The sequence below is a fragment of the Vulpes lagopus genome, chromosome 11 (genome assembly GCF_018345385.1).
Source record: "Vulpes lagopus strain Blue_001 chromosome 11, ASM1834538v1, whole genome shotgun sequence".
Classification (NCBI taxonomy): Eukaryota; Metazoa; Chordata; class Mammalia; order Carnivora; family Canidae; genus Vulpes; species Vulpes lagopus.
In genome coordinates, this window is record NC_054834.1 from 5,324,744 (window position 1) to 5,346,657 (window position 21,914).

Consider the following 21,914-nt stretch of genomic DNA (forward strand, 5'->3'; position numbering starts at 1 on the left):
AGTTATATAACTTTCTCAATCTTGATTTCTAAGGTTATGAAATGTTTTTCAGAAGAGGAAGTAATAAAAAGTTGAAATTTCTTACCTGAATTCAAATCAATGCTTTAGTTCTTTCTTAAAGATTTACAAATTGCTTACAAATGAAACGATGTACATGAAAACACTTGAGGATGAAATAAGATAATAAAAATTATCTGAACCAGGAGCTCCTGATCTGAGTTAGTAAACAAGCTTGGTGGAGTTTATGAACCCACTAAAATTATATGCATATTTTTGGATATGTGTACTTTTTAAACCTTTTATTTAAATTCCAGTTAGTTAACATACAGTGTTATATTAATTTCAGGTGTAGAATTTAGTGATTCAACACTTCCATACATCACCCAGTGCTCATAACAAGTGCCCTCCTTAATCCCCATCCCCTCCCCTCTGTTCACTATCAGTTTGCTCTCTGTAGTTAAGAGTATTTCTTGGTATGCCTCTCTTTTTTTTTCCCCTGACAATTTTGTTTTTAATATTTGTTTTGTTTCTTAAATTCCACATATTAGTAAAATCATATGGTATTTGTCTTTCTCTGACTGACTTATTTCACTTAGCATAATACTCTCTAGTTTTATCCATGTCATTGCAAATGGCAAGATTTCATTCTTTTTTATGCCTGAGTAATATTTCATTATATACATATATTCTTTATTCATTCATCAGTCAATGAACATTGGGTTATTTCCTTAATTTGGCTATTGTAGGTTATCCTGCTATAAACATAGAGGATGCATGCATCCCTTTGAATCTGTATTTTTGCATTCTTTGGTTGAATAGCCTGGTAGTGCAATTGCTGGGTCATAGGGTAGCTCTATTTTTAACTTTTTGAGGAAACTCCATAGTTCTCCACAGTGGCTGCACCAGTTCACATTCGCACCAACAGTGCAGGAGGTTTCCCCTTTCTCCACATCCTCAGCAACACCTGTTGTTTCTTGTTTGTTGATTTTAGCCATTCTGACAGGTGTGAAGTGATATATGTGTAATTTGTTTTATGTAGATGATACCTTCCATTCATTGATTCTAAAAGTGATTGGATTATGATTTGCTGGCCCAAAAGAAGAATGCTTAGATGTTTTTGAGCACCTAAAAGGACCTGATTATTATTCTGAACTAAATTACCTTAGAGTTCTTAGAAGCAAGACATCTTTAAGGAAATAGTATGAATGTATGTGTGTGTGTGTGTATGTATTTGTGTACATGTATATACATATATACATAAAAGAAGCATGTTTCTAAATCCAGAAAAAAAAATTCTTTAAATTTCTTATATACTGCATGGAATAACAGATATAAGATGATGTTTGTTGAATTCTTAGAGCCAAAGCTAAGAACATAAAATACAAATTTTGTGAGATATATATATCAAATAAGCAGTCTTGGTTTTGATCTTATATAAAAGACAAAATGTCTAAATATCACTTAGTAGTACTTCCTATAAGAAGAAAATAATTGCAAAAAGTAATTGTAATCTAAGATAATATATAAACTGTGATGATTGTGTCTTATGGTTAAAACTATGAAGCTACAAAGTACATGTGCAAGTAATTTCAAACATGAGGTCCAAATAATTTTAATTTTAGAGTTTGGTTTTTTAATTTAAGGAACCTCTACACTCCACATGGGACTCAAACGTCCCTGTTTGACCCCATGTCCCAAATGACCCTGGGATTGAGTCACATGTTCTTCTGACTGAGACAGCCAGATGCCCCCAAAATAATTTTACTTTTAGAACTGCTCATCAATTAGGGGAGCAGTCCGTCATTCAGAAAGTGTTATAAACTTCATCCTTCCCGTGATGGAATAGTTTGTAAAGTCCTTTCCGGTACCTAGGGAAAGACAGATAGGAAACATCCAAACACAAGGGTATATAAAATGATAAATTCTATGAGGAAAATCCAGTAGGATGATATAAAGGAATGTGACTGGAAGTGATGGGGAAGCTGTTCAGAGAAGCCAACACTTAAGCTTGAGTGACAAGAAGCTTGTCAGGGAGGATCTCAGAGAAGCTTCCAGGGAGAGGAAACAACTTGCACCAAACTCCCAGTGGGAAGTTCATCTAGGCTGGATTATGCACTAGAAAGAAGCAAAAGTACTGTAAGTGAGGGGAGAGTGGCAGGATATGAGATCAGGTGAAGGAGAGCCAGAGAAATGAAGCAAGGACAGAGGAATAGAACAGTTTGTGAAAATTCCAATGTGAGCTATTCTGAGATCCAGACACAGGCTCTCCAGACCTGACTTTTTATCGTGTATAGTTTCGCGTGTAAGCAAGACTCCTTTGGGAACAAAACTGAATCTCTAAAATAGTTAAGTGATACTTTTGTATTGCTCAGGGATTTATTAGGCATGAAGAAATTTAACAACCTTTTAATGCTAATTTACAAGTGATAATTTTGAGGAGGAAAAGGAAAGCAATGAGAGAAAATTGGTACTGCTTTTAGTGTAGTACTGAAATAGTTATAATTTGAAATAAAAACATGAGTATAAAATTGAAAGTACAGATAGGTTGAAATAAGAGATGCCTAGGCACTTGGTAAAATGTTGTAATTAAAAAGGTAAAGAGAAGGGAAAATCTCTACCTGTACAGAGAAAAAATGGTGATCCAAAAAAAAAAAAAAAAAGGATCACAGAGTCCTCCACAATACAAATCCCAGAAGACAATGGATTAAAAAGCACAGTGGGAAAAATATTGTGACAAAATAATTTTATACTTAGTTAAGTTATACTTTGATTGTTTAAGAAATAAACAAAATCATTCTGAGGTAAGCAAGGCTCATAGAAAAATTGCATATTATCTATTCTTCTTGAGGCTATGCTTACTTCCTATATGTTCCAACTAAGATAAGAATGAAATATGATGTTAAAAATAAATAGGCATAATATAAACTGTCTACCACATAAGCTCTGAAATTGTGTTAAATCTAAAGAGGCATTGAAAATTTTATGGTATTTTACTGTATATAAAAAGAAACAAATTTTACAAAATAGGACTTATCCTTATTGTGTGCATGCAGTGAAATGCACTCTAATATTTTCTATTTTGTTCTGTTTCTTTTTTGCTAACATTTGTCACAGAACATTAAATTGATTTTATAACCCAACATCTGAAAAAAAAAAATCCACAGGTGCATTTTATTCCAAAATTTAATATAAATAGTAAACATAAGTAAATGGTAGTATATAATATAAAACAGTAATTTAATTGAGTTCTAAACTCTTATTATATTTTTAAAAACCAGGGAGTCAGAGATGACCCAAGTTAAAAAATATATATATATTCTTTCTCCTGTACTAAAGTGGCATGACTCCTATTGGGGGTAAGGGAGTAATAGAGCTATTGTACATGTCTATGGTCTTTATGTTCCATTTCAAGTTTGTCTCTTTTTCTTTTTTCTGGCTTATTATCATCAGAGAAACCCCTTCCTGTGTTTGAGATATCTTTAACCCTTAGTTATAACTGATCAGGTCCTCCAGAAGACATTTCCTTCTTCAAAGCTTTGAGAACTTTGGAGAGATAGCAGACCAGGATATTTGCAGTCTACTTCCATGACTGGCCCTAGATACCAGAGAAGGATAGAAGAAATAACGGTCGTGGTATTTAATCACTAGAGGAAAGGCATACATAGTGACAGGTAATAAGAAGCAATCCTAGGGAGCACTTGGGTGGCTCAGTTGGTTAAGCCTCCAACTCTTGATTTTGGCTCAGCGTCATGAGATGGAGCCCCAAGTCAGGCTCTGTACTGGGCATGGAGCCTGCTTGTGATTCTCTTTCTCCCTCCCCTCTACCCCTCCTCCCTCTTCTTCTCAAAACACACACACACACACACACACACACACACACACACACACTAAAGAAACCAACCAACCAACCCAGCAACATCAGAAAGGTAATCAGAATGTCTGACCTAAATTTTGAATTTGATTGTAGAATCAGAGGAAATAGAAGAGCAACCTTCTTGAAGAAACGCCTGGATTTGTATGATTCACCTTTCCTTGGAAACAGAGTTTCAAACCACCATACTAAAGTTGCATTCCAAAAAAAAAAAAAAAATAAATAAAAAAATAAAAAAAAAAAAAAAAAAAAAATAAAGTTGCATTCCTCATCCAAACTCCTCATCAGAGTTAGATTCATTAAATGGATCACTGATCCCAAGAATAATATTTTACGTGAATCTTGGGAATATTACCCTCAGCATCTCCCAAAGGGACTAAGGTGCTTGGAGAATACGTGTGCAATGAAGAAAGAGATCATTCAGACCTGGTGTGTTACTGGGCAATGACTCAGAATTAATACTATATCCTGAGGTCCCTGGCATATCTAGTGGAAGATGTAAGGGGCAGGCAATTCCTAGAATATTTCCCCTTAATCTCTTGTTGGCCATGGGGACCACTATACCCACCTACATTTCCCCCAGCTCCTAAAATCATGGTTGAAATGTCTAATTTGAGTAATAGAAGAAAAACTCTACATTGTTTCTCTGTCCAATTAGCTAATGGCCATGTTTCTGAAGGACCCTGGAATTTCTTGTTTACCAAAACATTTCAATAAGAAACTTCAATGACAGAAATAAGTGATGCTGTTAAAGTCATGGATAAAAGCATTTACCTTTCTTTGGTAGTACATAAGACTGCTGAGTCTTGAGTCTAGGTTAGCACAGGCCTTATTGGGTGCTGAGTGCAATTGTAGCTGATGGTTCAAATAAAGGTACTTACAGAGCAAATTAGCAGAGCTCTTCGCTCCTGTCCTAGAATTAATAATTTGTTTTTTTTTTTTGCTTCATTGCAGAAAAATTATTTTAATAAATAAAAGGATTGTTTTGTTTTACCGAGCAGAGATTAAAGTACTCCTTTACCATCTTGCCTCAAAGTTACATTGATTTGCCAGGTCTGAGTGTCAATCTAGTTTTCTTCACCAGCCCCTCAGACATCCTATTGATCTTTCACATTGATGGCATCATGTTGATAAGATCTGGAGATTGGGAAAAAATAGTGCCATGGAGCCCTCAAAAATATACATACACTCTACAGGATGAAAGATAAACTCTAAAAAGATACAGGACTACAACAGCGTCAAGTATACCATTAAACATTTAAGGAAATATAATACCAGCTTTTCGCAAAATACTCCAGTGAACAGAAAAATAGAGCATGTTCTCCAGCTCTTTCTATGAGATTAACATTGTCTTGCTAAAAAAACTTCACAGTAACAGTAGGAGAAAAGGCACTTACAGGTAATCTAACTCATGAATATAGGTGCAAGAATTAGCCACAAAATAGCCAAATAATTCAATCAACATAATAATCACATAGAATAAACATGGTTTGTTTCAGGAATGCACAGTTGGAAAAAACAAAGATACAATTCTCAACAGTCATATAGTTTCCAGAAGGAGACTCTAAGACAGTATAATTGACTTATTTGGGAGGTTCAAGAACCATGAGCCAAAATGAAGGAAAGAAGACACAGAAGACAGAGTGTGTTGTCAAGCCAACTATCACTGCAAACAATTGGAGTTTAATCCTATGGGGAAATTATGCACCTGCATAAAACACACCTCATTGTTATCTCCATCCAAAGGAGAAGCTGGAGTATTTCACTACAACATTAACAGAATAAAAAAGTATGTACAGATCTCAGTAGATGAAAAAAAAGGTATCTGATGAAATTCAATATCCATTCATGATTAAAAATTCTAGAAAACTTGAAAAGTCTTTCCTCATCAATGAGCATTTTCAAAACTGTTGTAGCAAATACCATAATCAATTATGACACATTGAATATTTTTCCTTTATACTCAAAAATATGAGAAGACAATGCAGCTCACTCTCCCACATTTATGTATTATATAAATATGTGCTTAGAAGCATTTTAATGATCCATAGTTGGGAGGAACACCAATAATCATTAACAGTAAAATATACAAAAATATACTATGTTCATAAAATAATAAAATAATACATAAAATAATACACCAGATAGCAAAGAAAACAACTCAACTAGGGCTATTTATAACATGGATGAATTTTAAAGCTATAATTGATACTTGATTGATTAAAAACATAAGGGATATTGTTTTATAAAATTCAAGAATAAGTAAAATTTAATCAGTGTCTGAAGCATGCCAGAAAATTTCTTCTAAAATGAAGAAATATGTCACACCTTATCGTCCCTAATACTAAAGAGTCCTATGTTTCATGGGCCTGTTTGGATTTTGGAAACACACACACTATATATAGTCCATTGTGTTGCTCTGATTTATTAAATGACCTGAAAGTTTGCCAGGTTTGAGTGCCAACAGAGGAAAGGAAGACTTTTTATCTGGTCCAGGCCATGATGGAAATCACTCTGCCCATTGGCTCTCAGCTCTACAGGTCCAATTGTGTTGATAGTGTCTTGTTAATATATATGGGGTCTGCTAAAAATCTTGCTAGGAGAATCACTGTGAAAATCACTTGATTTTTTTTGTAGTAAAGCCATGCCTACTGTGGCAGTTTATTCATCCACTTTTAAGAAATCATTTGCCACTGTCCCCTGGTAGAAATTAAATAAAGATGGGATACCAGGCAATTATGCAACCTGTCGAGACTTAGTGTTATCTATAAAGTCCAGCATACTACTACATTCCTCCATCATGTAGAAGTAAGAAAGTATCTGAGGACATGCTGAAGGCACAATAATTACATAAAAATGTCACACTCTCTGTTCCCATATTCCCACCATAAACATCAATCCTCAATCAACCCACATTATAGTGTTGTGAGGAATTAGTTCTCCATAAAGGAAAAGTTTAAATTCAATTTACAAATGATTTTGCAACCAGAAATTCCCCTTTTAAAAGATATCTAGAAGGCATACAAAACTTGACCTGAAATATTCAACAGCAGATCCTTGACAATCAAAATTGCATATATACATGTTTGTATAAGTTTAATATGTACATTAGATAGCACGATAAAGACAGCATTCCAAATCACTGGAAAAAGAATGATTCTATCAGCAAATGTGGAATAATTGATTAATGATTTGTGGGAAAAAAATTCAAGCAAAATAAAGTTAGGAAAGAGGAAATTAAATGGCAATATAAGACTTAAACTAAATTACTTAGGCAAAAAATTCAAAATCGGAAGAACTAAGAGAAAAAGCACTTCATCATATATGATACACCTAAATCAATATCCTTCCATACTTTTAAAAACTTAGTAAGCAAAAGAACTTCAATTTTAGTAAAAATAAGAGAAAGCAATGACAAGATCAATGTTTTGTAAACATAAGTCTGAATTTTAGAAAAATTGATGTTTTAAATGTTTTATTACAAAATATTAAAAAACTATGAATTATATTCTCAATTCTCTCAATAATATTCTAAAAATTATCTTTTAAATGAACCACAGGATAAGAAGAAATAATAAAGAGAAACATAAAAATAATGAATGATATAATAGAAAAATCTTATAGAGCAGATATAAAGGAGAGTTGTTTGAATAAATGATAAAATCGGCAAAATTCTGGGTGATAAAGTCAAGAAAAAAAGGAAGAAAATAAAATGTTAAGACAAAACAGAAGACAAACACTAAAAGTTACAAAAGAAGATAAAATATACGTCTGATTATCTATAGTAAGTAAAGTGGCACAAAAAGCTCAGGATGACAAGTGGCGATCTCAGCTTCCAATTCAATGGAGCCACAGGTATGCTGATGGAGGCATACCTCCTTTGAGAACCAGAATCTCCAAAAGAGCAAAATTTGAAAGGGACAGAAATCAACACTTACACGTGAGTGGGTAATTATGTACCATAGTGTGAGGAGCCACTCCTACTTCCAGTCTTGTTTTCTGGACTCTTGTTTGCTGACTTTGGAAAAATCAGCACCACATATCAGATGCTGATTCAAATCATATAATATCTTTCTGGATATTGGTACCAACTGGAGCTTAACTAAGTCTCAGTGGACCATGTCTTTGTCTTATCAGACCAGCTGCTTCTGGGTAATGGAATATGTGGTAACGCCAATGGATTCTACGGACATACATCCTTTGGCACACTTCTGTGTGAATGATTCCTTGCTCAGAGGTAATGTTGGGATGATGGTGCTGGCAAAAGTGTTACTTAAAGGAAAGAAGTTCATATACAGAATTCTTGTATGTTCTGATGTAACAAATAGGCATCCCTTTCATGATGAAAAGAATCCAGTGTAATCAAACTACTACCTATCAGGTCTTCTTGAGAATGGTGCCATGTCTGGAGCTCAGCACTGGTTTTTACCAGAAGCAAGATGGATATTCAGCAGTGCAGCAGCACTAAGCAGCCTTTGTGTTGGGAAGCCTCAGTCATGGAGCCCAAGCAAATGTATTTGATATAACATGATATAGGATAATGTAAGATTGTAATGTGGCTAACAAGGTAATGATCACCTCTATAGATGATAAATGATATTTGATAAAGTTCAAAATTCTTTTTAAAAACTTTTTGTAGGGGTTCCTGAGTGGCTCAGTCAAGTAAGCATCTGCCTTTAGCTCAGGTCATGATCTCGGGGTCCTGGGATCAAGCCCCACAGCAGGCTCTCTGTTCAGCAGGGAATCTGCTTCTCCCTCTCCCTATGCCTCTCCCTGCTGTTCATGTTCTCTTTCGGTTGTTCTCTCTTTCAAATAAATAAAATGTTAAAAAAAAAAAACAACTCTTTGTAAATTTGAATTTGAAGTTTGAAGTTTGTTCAATAAAATGAACAAAATCTATCTTATACTACAACAAAACAAACTGTTAGAATGTAAACACTATAAACACTTTTATCAAGCTAAGAAACACAACCAGGATCCCTGTTATTGTTATTTGATATTTGTTACTTGATAACAGTGATTTGATAATCAAGCCGGTGTGAAATACAAAAATAAGAAACAAAAACTAAAAGGAATATAATCATCATAGTTTGGAGATAAATAATTATCTACTGAAAAGCACAAGATTGGTAAACTAGCATATATTAAGGCTAGTAATTGACTAAAATGTGATTAAAGATAAATACTAATACAAAAAAACAGCATTTTCCTCATGTCAGTTAGAAGAGCATAATGAAAAAAGAAATGCATTCACATTGACAACACACACAGATTAAATAAGAATAGCAATATGATGAAAGAGGTCAGATCTAAGTGAAGAAAACAAAAAATATTGAGGGCACAAAAGAAAATTAATCATTGGAAACCATATCATATCCCAGAAATAGTATTTTTAAAGATGATAATCCTTCCTGAAGCCACACATTTCCAAATATATCTTAGCTAGGATTTTTTTTTTTTTTTTTGGAATTTTGCCAAATTACTTTAAACTTGATCTTGAAAAAGAAATGAGGGAAAATAGCCAGAGAAAAATTTTTTGAGTAATGAATGTAGAGTTAACCTTCCAGATAATGAAAGTATGATAATTAAAATAATGTGGCTTGGGCCCAAATATTGACAAGAAGATAAATGAAATACAATGAATGTTCTAGAAATACTCAAGTGTATATAAAAAAAAATAATACATGACAAGGTGATATGAACAAGCAACTGGGAAATCAGAATTATTCAATCAGTAATTATGATTTGATGAATAGGTGGATGCAGAGTCACTGTTCACCATGAATTCATGAATATTCTGGGTGGATTTGACAATTAAATGGAAAAGAAGACAGAAGAAAAAAATTTGTGAAAAAACTCATAAGCACAAATCAGAAATTAGCAATTATAAAGGAAATTAACATATAAAATGTGGAAAAATATAAATTTTCTGTAAGAAAGATAATTTTTGAAAGGTAAAGGTACATCTTGGATAGGGAAAAAAGAAACAGATAAGTAGATTATATTCTTAATATTTAAGAACATCATAAATATGAAAGGAAGACATTAACTCTCTAGTTGGAAAGTTGGCTACAGACAGTTATTAGACTTGGACAAAAGAATATATTTTATATATATTTATGTGTGTGTGTATATATATGTATACATATATATAATGTAGAGGAAATTGAAAGTATAAGAGAACAATTTTTAAAAGATTTTATTTATTTATTTGACAGAGAGAGAGAGAGAGAGAGAGAAAGAACATGAGCAGGGAGAGTGGTAGACAGAGGGAAGAGGAGCAGGGACCCTGGTGTGGGACTTGATCCCAGCATCCCGGGATCATGATCTGGGTTGAAGGCACTTAACTAACTGAACCACCCAGGTACCTAAGAACATTTTTTTTATAAAGCCATGCAAATATATTTGAAAATATAAACATGGAAGGAACAATGACATTATATACTCTTTTCATTAACTCAATACCCTGTAAACATATATATTTCCTGGGTGATCTTTGGCATTTGGTATCATAGAGCAAATGTCTGAAGCCAGATCAAATTTTATTCCTAGGATGGTCAACTGCTTTTTTCCTCCAGAAATTTTTAAGACTTTTTTTTAAACCTTACCATTAAATTTGTTTTGAAGATACTTCTTTTCTCACACAAATTATCTGTTCAACCTTAGCTCAAATATCTCTGTCATTTTTGTTGATAGAATACCTAATGGAAATTTTGGAATCTTTTGTTCAGAATAACTGTTTTTAGCTTAAACTCTGAGCTCATGACAGATCCCAAAGTATGCAAGAAACTATACATATCCATCCTGCCTAACTATGAAGCACCTGTCTGACAATGAACATTTGATGGGCAGTCCCCCCGACCTGTTCTTACACAGAATTCCAAAGTGATTTGCCCAGGTCCTGGCACATAGCAGGTGAACAATAAACATACCCTTTTATTGTTACTTTTGATGACAAGGTCACTACAGAACAGCCCAGATCTCCATTTCTGTGTAATCAACATGAGCCTCATTTTCTGAGACAGCAGTTAATCCACAGATAGGGAACCACAACACAGGGATGACTCAAGTCAACATAATACTGAAAAAGAACAAAGTTGAAGGACTGACACTGCCTAAGTTCAAGACTTATTATAAAGCCACAGTAATCAAAATAGTGTGCTGTTGGCAAAATAGACAAATAGGTCAATGGAGCAGAACTGAGAGCCCTGGAATAGAATTTGTGTGGACAAATATAGTCAATGGTTTTTCATAGGAGAGCAAAGGCTATTCAGTGGAGAAAAGATAGTCTTTTCAATATATGGTATTGAAAACTGGGTATTCATTGGAAAAACAATAGATGTAGGTGCTAATCTTATACCTTTCCCAAAAATAACTCAAAATACATCTAAACATAAAACCTAAATGTAAAACATAAAACTCCTAGAAGAAAAAAAAAAAGAAAATCTAACATGATGATAGACTTGGCGATGACTTTTAGATACAACATTAGGTACATACTCCTTGAAAGAAAAAATTTGATAGAGTTCTCCTTGAAAGAAAAAATTGATAGAGTTTACTAAAACTTAAAACTTCTGTGAAAGACAGTTACAAAAGAATATAAATACAAACCACAAAACAGAAGAAAATATTTGTAAAATGCATATCTGACAATGAACTTATATCCAAAATATAAGAATTATTGAATTTTAATAATTAAAAAAAGTCTTAAATATGGGCAGAAGATCTGCAGGGATGCCACCTCATCAAAGGAAAATAGACTAATGGCAACTAAGTATGTGAAAAGATGCTCAATGTCATAAGTCTTAGGGGAATTCTGAATTGAGACAATGAAATACTACTACACACCTATCAGAATAGCTAAAATTCAAAACACCACTGAATGCTAGTGAGGGTGTGGAGCAACAAATACTCTCAGTCATTGCTGGTGGGAATTCAAAGTTGTACACACATTCTGGAGGACAGTTTGGCAGTTTCTTAATAGCTAAATATAATGCTACCTTATGATTCAGCAATTAAACTCCTAAGTATTTTGCTGAATGAGTTGAAAACTTCTGTCCAATCCAAAACTTGCACATAAACGTTCATAACAGCTTTCACCATCACCAAAAACAGGGGTGGCCTAGATGTCCTTCAAAAAAGTACATGGATAAATAACTGTAGTGCATCTGTGCAATGGGATATAATTCAATGATGAAAAGAAATTAGTAATCAAGCCATGAAAGGCTTAGAGGTACTTTAAATATGTGTATATAATATATACATATATATATAGCTAAGTGAAAGAAAAAACTACACACTATATGATCCCAACCATATGACATTCTGGAAAGGCAAAACTATGGAGAAAGTAAGAGATCAGTGGTTGTCAGAGACTTAAGGGGAGGAAGGAAAGATGGAAAGGTAGAGAGCAGGGGAATTTTAGTGGCAGAGAAACTATGTGTACGATACTATAATGGTGGTTAAATGACATTGTGCGTTTGTCAAAACCCATAAAACTGTACAGAAGAGTTGTTGCTAATGTAAACTATGCACTTTATTTAATAATAACGTGTCAATATGAGTTCACCAGTTCTTATAAATATTACACTAATGAGAGATTTTAACAATAAGGAAAACGGGGGCAAGAGAAAGTATAATCTAGCTCTCTGTACTGTGCTCAATTTTCTGAAAACCTAAAATTGTTCTAAAACATAAAATTTATTAATTAAAAAAATAGGTGACTAAGGTGTTTTAAAATATGCCAACACAACTTACTGTCTTTCAAAAAAAAAAAAAAAAAAAATATAAAGATACTCTAAGTACAAACTGAGTCAGCTTGATTAAGGTCAAAGATTTTGATAGGATTGTAATAATCACTCTACTATTATTTGTACTTCTTTAAAATGACATGCCATTGTTACTAACTAAGGCATGAGGTCAGTATCTTCAATTAAAAATCAAACCAAGCCATAATTAAATCATACACCAAGATGCAAAACATATATTAAAATTTTAAACTACTAAAAATTGTATGATGATGAAAATTATTCGGCGAAAACTATAATATGAGCAATGAGCCCTTAAAGCACAACATCGTATGTATGTCTACATCACACTTAGTTAGGAATTCTTTGCTGTAAGATTTCATTCTGCCTGCATCACAAATTCAAAGGTTTGAAAATGTGAATCATAGATCTTTGGGTAGATGTTAACAGTACATTCCATAAGCCCCCCCCCCCCCCCCATGAATTGTGTCTCTGTATTCCTAACATAGAGTAGACTCTTACTTGGAGTAGAAAGGCAATGCTTGCATGTAAATAAAAAGAAAAGAAAGGAGAGAAGAAAGAGAGCCAAAGAAAAGGATGAAGATGCATTGATTAGGCATTGAAATGCCTGAGCTCATCATCAAAGCTTGATGGAGCTCTGAGTATTCTAACATCTAACCAGCCTTTTCATGGATTCAAACTTTGGGGAAATCATAAAGATAGTCAAATTCTCCTGTGTTCGATTTATATTTCAAATTTCTGAGAGTATACAGAAAGTGTTAGATGCACCATTGGTTGCCTTGAAACTGAGCTCATTTCCACCTCTGCCTTATGCAGATTTTTTAAAGCATCTGTTTTGTGTGAGTATTGTTTTAATAACAGTTATGGAAGAGGCGAATGTGTCTAAAATAGTTTATATACTAAGACAGAAATGCCTTACTTTTTTATGATAGCCTCATTTCATTTTTAAGTTGGCAGCAACAGTATATTTTCGCATATTCCTCAGCACAGAAGTTTACCTACTTCTAGCATGGTTGGAATGGTCAGTATTGGCACATCATTTAAATGTTGTGATGCTAACCAAAGAGGTAAAGGATCCATACCCTAAAAACTACAGAACACTTCTGAAAGAAATTGAGGAAGACACAAAGAGATGGAAAAACATTTCATGCTCATGGATTGGAAGAATTAATATTGTGAAAATGTCAATGCTACCCAGGGCAATTTACACATTTAATGCAATCCCTATCAAAATACCATGGACTTTCTTCAGAGAGTTGGAACAAATCATCTTAAGATTTGTGTGGAATAAGAAAAGATCCTGGATAGCAAGGGGAATATTAAAAAAGAAAACCAGAGCCGGGGGCATCACAAGGCCAGATTTCAGGTTGTACTACAAAGCTGTGGTCATCAAGACAGTGTGGTCCTGGCACAAAAACAGACACATAGATCAATGGAACAGAACAGAGAATCCAGAAATGGGCCCTCAACTCTATATTTGACAAAGCAGGAAAGACTATCCACTGGAAAAAAGACAGTCTCTTCAATAAATGGTGCTGGGGAAATTGGACAGCCACGTGCAGAAGAATGAAACTAGACCACTCTCTTACACCAGACACAAAGATAAACTCAAAATGGATGAAAGATCTAAATGTGAGACAAGAATCCATCAAAATCCTAGAGGAGAACACAGGCAACACCCTTTTTAAACTCGGCCGCAGCAACTTCTTGCAAGATACATCCACGAAGGCAAGGGCAAAAATGAACTATTGGGACTTCATCAAGATAAGAAGCTTCTGCACAGAAGAAACAGTCAACAAAACTCAAAGACAACCTACAGAATGGGAGAAGATATTTGCAAATGACAGATAAAGGGCTAGTATCCAAGATCTATAAAGAACTTATTAAACTCAACAGCAAAGAAACAAACAATCCAATCATGAAATGGGCAAAAGACATGAAGAGAAATCTCACAGAGGAAGACATGGACATGGCCAACATGCACATGAGAAAATGCTCCGCATCACTGGCCATCAGGGAAATACAAATCAAAACCACAATGAGATCCCACCTCACACCAGTGAGAATGGGGAAAATTAACAAGGCAGGAAACCACAAATGTTGGAGAGGATGCGGAGAAAGGGGAACCCTCCTGCACTGTTGGTGGGAATGTGAACTGGTGCAGCCACTCTGGAAAACTGTGTGGAGGCTCCTCAAAGAGTTAAAAATAGACCTGCCCTACGACCCAGAAATTGCACTGCTGGGGATTTACCCCAAAGATACAGATGCAGTGAAAGACCAATGCACCTGCACCCCAAAGTTCACAGCAGCAATGTCCACAATAGCCAAACTGTGGAAGGAGCCTCGGTGTCCATCAAAAGATGATGGATAAAGAAGCTGTGGTCTAGGTATACAATGGAATATTCCTCAGCCATTAGAAACGACAAATACCCACCATTTGCTTCGACGTGGATGGACCTGGAGGGTATTGTGCTGAGTGAAATAAGTCAATCGGAGAAGGACAAACATGTGGTCTCATTCATTTGGGGAATATAAAAATTTGTGAAAGGGAATAAAGGGAAAGGAGAGAAAATGAATGAAAATATCAGTGAGTGTGACAAAACATGAGAGACACCTAACTCTGGGAAATGAACAAAGGGTAGTGGAAAGGGAGGTGGGTGGGGGGGTGGGGTGACTGGGTGATGGGCACTGAGGGGGGGAATTTGGTGGGATGAGCACTGGGTGTTATGCTCTATGTTGGCAAATTGAACTTGAATAAAAAAATAATAAATGTGTGATGCTTCCTTGCATTTTATTATCTGTGATTTGAGGGCAGTGAATGAAAGTGATTTACATAAGCTTCTAAAATTACAATTAACTGTAAAGACATTAAATGTGCTCTCAGATGAGAGTGACACGCATCTTTCTGTTATATATTAATTTGATCTTCCTTCTTTTCCTTACTATTTCAGGGAGTAAGAGGATAGAAAAAAAAATAACTCATCAATTTGAAAAGAATGTGTGTTTGGGCATTGGGAAATAAGTTTGCAAGTTGCTCTTGGCATTGGACAACAATAAAGATAGCCCTGGGAGACCTATCTGAAAGCTTTATAGGAGGAAGTTCCATCAAAAATCTGTACAAACTAAATATTAATTACATTGCTAGTATGAGAAGTAGGAGAGATAACATTACTGATGCCAGAACTAAATTATCAGCAAAACTGGACTCTGAAATACATACTGACGCACTACTATTCACTTCAGGTCCAATGCTGTTTTCTCCGTAAGATGCAGTAGAGGATTTAAAGATTAAATGGCTTCGTGAACTATTGCTATCAGGCACTAACCTGTTTATACATTTTATAATGTCTATGTGTTTACTGTAAACACCTAATAAATTAAGGAATATGTGTGCAATCACAATTATATACAAACCATATATCATAAACAATTTGGAATTTCAACAAGTCACTTAATTTCTTAAATCCAGTTGGAAACCAGTAGATGCATCCAGTATGGACAGCATGACTTTCCTTAAAACTTGTCAACATCTCTCATTTGCCAATGGAGCATAAATTATATAAATAGGCAGTGAAGGGTCTCTGAGGTCTGGGTTCACCCTCCCATCTCACTCTCACCCCACAGGAATCCTTCCCACATACCGTCGGGTCCAGTCAAAGGCTTATTCATCACATCCTCATACACTGCAGTCCAGGAACGTATCGCTCAAGGCTGGGGGCTACACATCTCAGGCTGTTTCTAAAGCATGTCTCCCCAGATGACACCTGCCCATTCTGTTATTTTCAAGAAGCGGCAGGTGCTATGAGAATTATCCTGAAAGGTCCAGGACAACGATATCTGCACATTCCTCAGGTCTGTGATGATTTGTACATCCAGAGAAGTATTCTAAGACAGAAAATAGATACAAATAGTAATACTGAAAGTCGCCTCTCCACTGCATCTTCAGCATCTTTCTCCCCTGCCTTGCCACTTTTCTTTATTTGTTGGCCTGCTCCAACCCTTGCCTGTCTTCCCCACTCTCTGCTCATCAGATTCATTATCTTAAACTTCAGATTATTCCTCTGAGTTTGTACGGGAGGTGTTATTGTTATTGGGTGTATTTCATTTTAGGTGTCTCATTTCAAGACACAGACTTCAGGGAATTTAAATGACACGGCCAAGACAGTGCAAAAGATGGGAAAAGACAGGACTCTAAGACACTCTGTTTCCTGAGCTGGTGTCTTTCCCCCATACCATGCTCCTTTCTATTAAAATGATGCCTTTCACCAGAGAAGTAACATGCCAGTGATGAGCCACTTAACCTCCCTGATCCCCAATTTCCTCATCTGTCAGTGGGAATTATGTGTCCTGCCCTGTGCATCCTACATGGTGGTTGCAAGGAGCAAATAAGATAATGCATGTGAAGGAGTTTCTGAAGTGCTAATAAAAAATTAAAAATGTCACTTTATTATCTCGACATAGAAGACAGCTGAAGAGCTGTCTTAAAACCACCAATTTAATCTCTTACTACACAGGTCCTTACTAGAAACTGAATCAAGGTTTGGATTAAACGGATGTCTGATTTGTGATTTCCCAATTTCCAATTAAAATGGTCTTTAAGGTACAAAAAATAAAAAAATAAAATGGCCTTTAAGGTACCAAGACTAGTATCGAACTTGCAAAAGATGGAGCGTTTAAAAAATTTTAGAAACGTTTCTCCTAAGACTACAATACTTTACAATTGAGTCAGAAAACCAATTGGACCTAGATTAAACTGAAGTCTTGTTAGAAAGTTCCAAAATAAAATCTATGAACACTGATGAAAACAAATCCTATTTCTAAAGACTAAGATGGACAGTTTGTGCATTGCCGCAATTTGCAAGCATTTCATATTAGGTATAACATCAACAAATCTGGATTTAGAACTGCCCTCAGAGGTGTGCCACGGGCACAGAGCTACCTGAACCCTCCATGCTCCCTGCTGCAGCTCACAGAGAGAACAAGGTTGTGAGCAAAAGAGCAGTGGGTCTTCTGCTGAGGGGTAGCTGCTTGTGGGGTAGCAGGAGAGCTCCACTCTTCAACCCATAGGACTTGATAGGAGATGGGCAGAGTCCTGATGTCCCACAACCTGGGAACTGGGGGTTTTCATCTCCACTGCCTTCTCTTCAGTGCCAAACCATAAGCCAGGTGTCAGTGAAGGATGATCTCATCTCAATCCAGCAGAACCACACGAGATCAATCCCTGGACATTTAGGTAGGGACTTTGTTTGTCCAGCAGCTATCAAGCGGATACGAGAATTCATAAAGGACCAGGATGGAATTCAGAAGGGCCAAAACTAATCCAAGTACCCTTGAGAGCAAACAACAGCCCTTGACGGAGCTTTATGAGTTCAAATTTTGCAAAAAGAAAACTCAAGTATAAATTAATTAAAAAACAAATGAACCGACAATAGTAGAATTTATTAAAGAGGGTTCATGTTGGCCACAAAAAAACATCAGACGCGTATGTTACCAGTATTTTATTTTATTTTTTTAAGATTTTATTTTATTTATTCATGAGAGGCAGAGAGAGAGAGAGAGGGAGAGAGAGAGAGAGGCAGAGACACAGGCACAGGGAGAAGCAGGCTCCCGTGTTACCAGGATTTTAAAAATAAAAGTTGTAAAAAATAAAAATAAAAGTTGTAACATATAAAGTCCAACTATTTGTAACCAATTCTAAAAATATGCTCTCCAAAAAAAAAAAAATGACCTCAAACATGGGAAAAATAATCTACGTATCAGTTCAATTGTTTTATAATCGAACTATTATTTTAATGTGCAAAAGACATGTAAGAGTTTGTAATATGGAAAATTATTGAAAAATATAAAAACATGAAATTTTATAAAAATGTGATGATGAAGATAGCTAACACTATATATATATACACAGTGTAGCAAGCACATTTCTAAGATATTTACATATTAGCTTCTTTCATTTTCATAAACATATGGTAGAGGCACTTTCTCTTTCCCCTTAGATGAGGAAACAGTTTCCGAGAGGTTAAGTAACATAAATTAATGTCACAGAGAGATGATGTGGCAGGATCAGGTTTTAAAGGTTCCAGGTTCCAAATTCTTGTAATGGCTATATCAACAACAATAACATATATATGTATATATATATGAATATACATATATTGCATAATTAATGCTGACATGGTATAAACCAAAATATTATTAGTCATTGTGTTGAACTATGACAAAGATATTATAGACCTTTTCAACTTAGTAATTTTTATTTTTTTATTTACTTTTTTTTAGTAATTTTTAATTATAAAAAAAGAAACAACTTACTACTTCTAAAATGTGAAAGTGGTCACTTTATTAAAAAAAATTGTTACCATACACCTATACCAATGTAGGTGGAAGAATTAACACACACAATATGAAAGACATCATCTGTACAGCTGTGTAGCCAAATCGAAATGGGTATCATGTATGTTAAAGGACTATGTTGGTGCAGTGCTCAACTGTCACCAAGTTGACTCGACTTAAGGGACTCACATTCCTATTCTTTTTATTTAGGGCTTCTTTGTTCCTTTACTGGTATTTTAAAAATGATCTAAAATAGGGACGTCTGGGTGACTCTGTGGTCGAGCATCTGCCTTTGGCCCAGGGCATGATCCCGGCCGGGGTCCTGGGATCGAGTTCCACATCAGGCTCCCTGCATGGAGCCTGCTTCTCCCTCTGCCTGTGTCTCTGCCTTTCTCTGTGTGAATAAATAAATAAAATCTTTTAAAAAATGATCTAAAATAAATACATATTAATATATTCTTTAAATATCAAGGAAATAATGGCAAATAATGCTTTTAAACCAGATTGAGTGAAAAGGTAATAATATTCAGAAAAATGAGGCCATAAAATGTACAAGTAAACTATGCAAAACTTACTAATGAGTATACAATTAATGTGATTTTGAACTTCTCATCTCTTAGGGTATTTTTTTAAGTTTTTATTTAAATTCCAGTTAGTTAACATACTGTTTAATATTAGTTTCAGATGTACAATTTAGTGATTCAACTTCCATACAACACCTCGTGTTCATCACAAGTGCCCTCCTTAATCCCTATCACCTATTTAACCCACCCCCACCCACCCACCTCCCCTCTGGTGACCATCAGTGTGTTCTCTATAGTTAAGAGTCTGTTTCTTGGTTTATCTCTTTCCTTCTGCCCCGTATTTGTTTTGTTTCTTAAATTTCTTAAATTCTTCATATGAGTGAAATCATATGGTGTTTTCTTTCTCTGATTTACTATTTTCTTTCTCTGACTGACTTATTTTGCTTTGCATAATATTCTCTAGCTTTATCCACATGATTGCAAATGGGAAGATTTCATTTTTTTTAATGGCTGGGTACTATTCCATTATATAAATGTATCTATATCTGTATTTATGTATCTATCATCTATCTATCTAGAGGTCTATCTACCTTCTTTATCCATTCCTCAGTCAATGGACATTTGAACTGTTTCCATAATTTGCCTATTATTAATAATGCTGTTATAAACATCAGGTTGCAGGTATCTTTGTACCTTTGGGGTAAATACCTGGTACTGCAATTGCTGAATTGTAGAGTAGTTCTATTTTTAATATTTTGAGGAAACTCCATACTATCTTCCAGAGTGGCTGCACCAGTTTGCATTCCCACTAATGGTATAAGAGGGCTCCCCTTTCTCTGCATTCTTGCCAATACCTGTTATTTCCTGTGTTGTTATTTTTAGCCATCCTGATGGGTGTGAGATGATATCTCATTGGAGTTTTGATTTGTATTTCGCTGATGATGAGTGATGTTGAGCATCTTTTCACATGTCTGTTGGACATCTGGATGTCTTCTTTGTAAAACTGTGTATTCATGTCTTCTGCCCATCTTATAACTGGATTATTCATTTTGGGGCGTTAAGTTTGATAAGTTCTTTATAGATTTTTGGATACTAAACCTTTTGCAGATAAGCCAAACCTTTTGCAGATAAATACCTTCTCCCAATCATGGGTTATCTTTTAGTTTTGTTGATTGTTTCCTTCACTGTACAGAAACTCTTAATTTTGAAGAAATGTCATTATTTTTGTTTTTGTTTCCCTTGCCTCCGGAGATATATCTCGTAAGAAGTTGCCATGGCAGTGTCAAAGAGACACTATCTGTGTTCTTCTCTAGGATTTTGATAGTTTCCTTTCTCACATTTAGGTCTTTCATCCATTTTGAATTTATTTTTATGTGTGGTGTAAGGAAGTGGTCTGGTTTCATTCTTCTGCATGTTGCTGTCCATTTGCTAAAGAGACTGTCTTTTTCCCATCAGATATTCTTTCCTGCTTTGTCAAAGACTAATTGACCATATAGTTGTAGGTTCATTTCTGAGTTTTCTATCTTAGATAGTTTTAACAAAGAATAAATTTTATGAGCATAAGTTCAGGCATCCACACTTTGGTATTAGTCCAGACCCCACACTGACCACCTCACTCAGTGATGTTTTTTGCACCCAGTGTCTCAGTTTCCTCACACACAAACTAGAGATAATAATAGCACTTACCTCATAGAGTTGTTGAGACTTAATAAATGTGATGTTCATGTAAAGTTCTTAATTAGAACAGCACTTGTGTGCAATAAGTCTTCAAGATCTGTTAGCTATTATTTTAATCTAGAGAATAAAGTAACAGACAATTAAAATAGGCAGCACCATATCTTAATAATATTCTCTTATAAAACAGTAACTCTTGTGGATAGGGAATAGGGCTGTCATAGATGACAATGAAAAGACTAAAGCCTTGTTACTCAAACTATATTCCTTAGATCAGCAGTATCTTCATCACTTAAGAATCTGTTAGAAATTTAGAAGCTCAGTCTGTTCTCTTCCCTCCATCTGAATCAAAATCTGCATTTTAACAAGACTTCTCAGAAACTTTAAATGCATATTAGTAGCACTGTGTACAGAAGAAATGGCTTTCTTATTATGTACCTTGTTCTGAATACCTGAGGTCAGGGACTCACATCACATGCCTCTCTTCCTTCCATGTATTCTCTCTTAAACCTCTGACTTGAGGAGTCCCAGCTTCTTTTGATAAAACATGCCTGCCTAAGACAGTCACCTCTCACAACTTCTTTCATAGTTAAATTTTGATTCAAATGCTAAAGAAAATATCTGCCAGACAGACATATAGACCAATGGAACAGAACAGAGAGCCCAGAAATAAACCCACACACATATGGTCAACTGATCTTGGACAAAAATGCCAAGAACACACTATGGAGAAAAATAATGTTT